Source organism: Myotis brandtii, unplaced genomic scaffold (assembly GCF_000412655.1).
Source record: "Myotis brandtii unplaced genomic scaffold, ASM41265v1 scaffold425, whole genome shotgun sequence".
NCBI classification, from domain to species: domain Eukaryota; kingdom Metazoa; phylum Chordata; class Mammalia; order Chiroptera; family Vespertilionidae; genus Myotis; species Myotis brandtii.
This window is the reverse complement of record NW_005366278.1, coordinates 490,615-494,289: the sequence shown is the minus strand read 5'-3', so window position 1 is coordinate 494,289 and position 3,675 is coordinate 490,615.

Here is a 3,675-nt window from a genome sequence, read left to right as displayed (position 1 = left end):
ATATATATAGAGAGAGAGAGAGAGAGAGAGAGAGCCATGAACTTCCTAAGAATAAAGAACTAAACCCATTGGGAGGAAGCCTTGAAGTTATTAACTATGTGTAGCTCCAATGAAAGGTGGATGCATAATAACTGCTGCTAAAAACCTAGGTTTAACAGGTTATATATAAGCATGATAAATTATTATATATATGCCCATGCTCTTGGGCAGGGGGGAGCTATTATAGTCAAATGGATTTACTAAAAAGAATAAAATGAAGGTACTATCCTATATAATAAAAGCCTAATATGCAATTCGACTGAACAGCAGAACGACAGGTCACTATGATACACAGTAACCATCAGGGGACAGACCCTCAATGCAGGAGCTTCCCCCAGCCCACAGGCCCCAGTCCAGCCAAGGCAGGTACCAGCGAGCCCCACCTAATCACCCGCCAGTTGCCTGGCAGAGGGAGGCGACCAGTGGCAGCGGCAGGGGGTGGGGCCAGTGAGCAGGTGGCGCCAGGTTGACCAAGGTGGGTGCCAGCAGCCCCCCACCCCGATCGCCCCTCCGGTCTCCCCACAGATTGGCCCTGATCGCCGGCCAGGCCTGGGAACCCTACCTGTGCATGAATTTCATGCACCAGGCCTCTAGTTTACTATAAACATGTCACTGTTAGGAGAACCAACAACAGATGGTCAGACAACTAAGGACTAGCACTTCCCTCAGGTCTAAAGGTCCAAGGTAAACATAGTGGATAGCATTTCAGGTCTACAGTTTTCATCTTTCACTGTTGGAGTACCCTCTGTCATTCTACTTGACAGTCCATCTTATTTAAAAAAGTAGCAAGTTGTTATGAGGTGTGATCAATGTTGAGACTTGACAGATCAGCTGAGTGCTCTTCCACATTTGTTCTTCTGCCATCACTATAAGAGTATTCATCAGCCAGCCCCTGGAGGATGAGACACAAGAGCAGGACTGAGGTACCCCAGGCCTCCCTGGGTAATCATCCTAATCATCTTGTATGTGGTCTCATTGAAGTCTGCGGAAGCATGAATGAGAGGGAAGAGCACCAAGAAAAGATATAGAAGATGGCAATTGAGGGAATCTGAAAAAGCTGTTTGTTCTTGAGTTGTTGAATTGTAAAAATCTTTATGTAGGCTGGATACAGAGCCTACCCGCTGGAAGATTTGCAAATATTTCCTTTTCTTCGGTAGGTTGCCTTTTTACTCTCTGATAATGCTCTTAGATGCACCAAGGCTTTTAAATCTGAAGTCTAACTTATGTTTATTTTTGTTGTTGTTGTTCATGCTTTTGTGTCTGAGCTGTAATTTGAAAGAGCTCTTCTAAGTAATTCTCTGCTTTCTTAATTCACATAAATTAGAGTTCAATATATTTTACTATATAATTTTATAGTATCTCCTATAATTTTATAATTTGTATATATTATAAACATGGTGTGGTCCATTTAAGACATAATATGTAATAATTGTATGGTTACCAACAAACTATAGAATTATTACTCTCATTAAATATTATGGCTACTGCAGGTCATAATAACATTCTAGCAAACAAAATAATCTCTTTACACCACCATCCTGTGGTTTTCAAAATTACTTTAGCATATTTTCAAAAAGCATTGGGTCTTTAAAGAAATGATTGAAATTTAATCTGATTTTCAAATTGGAAGCTGCACAAGGCAGCAGAAAGATTCAGGGCAAACTATCAGAATTCTGCATTTGAAGCCTTTGTCAGTTACTTGGTCTGACCTCAGGCAATTTACTTGTTCACACTGAGTATCATTTTTTTTCTCAAATGACAGTTGGCATTTAGATATTGTAATATCTGACCTAATTATCTTAAAGAGTTTTTTTTTTCAGAAAAAAAGTTATAAAGAGCTTTATAACCTGAATACATTAAGTAAACTGGGGTTTTTATTGTTATCTCTGTAGGCTTAGATATTGAAAGAGCACAAGGTAAAAATTAGGTGTCGAAAAACAAAGAAAATTTAGTCCTAGCTATTAAATCATAAAACCAAATTAATCCTGATAACACTGAGTTATATTTTCAATTTTGGGAAGTTCAGAAGGAAGATGTGCTGTGGTAGCTTGATTATGCTATAAACTACACAGAGAAGTTCAGCATACCCCATGTCGGTTGCTATTTACGGTGCAGTACAAAAGTGTACCTTATTATTTTAGCAGGCAGAGGGGAAAAAAGCATTGATAACACATCACTTTATTGTGGCTCCATAATGATGCATTCTCACAGCTGAAAGCCTTCACGAAAATTTGATGATGTTAAATTGGTACCTTCTTCCTCTAGTTATTAACTTCAATTGATATTTGATCTCTCTATGAAAAAAACACAAGAAGTACAACTTTTAAATCTTACTTTCTTTTGAAATCTAATGCCAACAGAAGTGAATAGATTCAACATATGAGATACTCTGCTTAATTATCAAACCACCACCAATGATCATCTCAAGATAGGGGTGACCAGAATAAGCTTCTTGAGTTGGTACAATAGTCCTCCTAGTATTAGAAGATGTTTACAAAGAAACCTAACTGGGTGACCCATGAAATATTGTTTCTTTTTTATTTTTCCTTCCACAGTGTAAGACTCATGTCATTATAACAGTATCATTGCCTTCATTTGTTTATGCATCTTCCTTAGTCATATCCCCGATGTTATTCAAAATGAATACTTTTTTTCTTTGATCATATAAGGTCCCATTTTTCATTTAAATTCTAATATTTTTTAAGAGGACAACAGAAAACAAGTTTTGGAAAATAGATATTTCTCATTGCATTTAATTTAGACTCAGAGTCAGTGAATCTATATAATAAAAACCCAGTGGTTGTAACGCCATAATGACCAAAGACCGGTCACCAGAAGGCTGCATGCATGGCGGGGCATGCGCGGGTGGGTGGGGACTTGCCTATGGGTCCTGCGGTGCACTGGGACTTGGGGGAGTCACGTGGTGTCGGCAGGACTTGGGGGGGTCCTGGGTCTCGCGTGATTTCCCATGGGTCTGGGTCTAGCAAGTTAGCACACTGGGTCACTAGTATATTATAATCCAAGTGGTTTCAAAGGCTAACTAAGTATTATGAAAAGTATTATTGAAAGCTTCCTAAGAACAAATGCTCTTGCCCTAACTGGTTTGGCTCAGTGGATAGAACGTCGGCCTGCGGACTCAAGGGTCTCAGGTTCGATTTTGGTCAAGGGCATGTACCTTGGTTGCGGGCACATACCCAGTAGGGAGTGTGCAGGAGGCAGCTGATTGATGTTTCTCTCTCATCGATGTTTCTAACTCTCTATCCCTCTCCTTCCTCTCTGTAAAAAAATCAATAAAATACATTTTTAAAAAAAGAACAAATGCTCTTAATAAACTAAAGATACAGAGGATGAATGGTCCCAGAGCAACACACTTTGGCAATTTCTAACTGACTTTGTGAGGAATCTATCCTGAATCACACACAAAAGAACTAAAGCCTTTTGTTTCCTTCTCCTGTCATTCTTCAGTTAATACACTCCATACAGACAGGAAATGCAAATCAAAGTTGCTGAGTTTTTTTTTTTTTAAAGCCATTTTCAAATTAACTTTTTTAATATCTTCATACAGTGACCCATAAAACTGCAGGAAAATAATTAGGATGAGATTGGTGAGGGGTAAACAAGATAAAACCGATTATA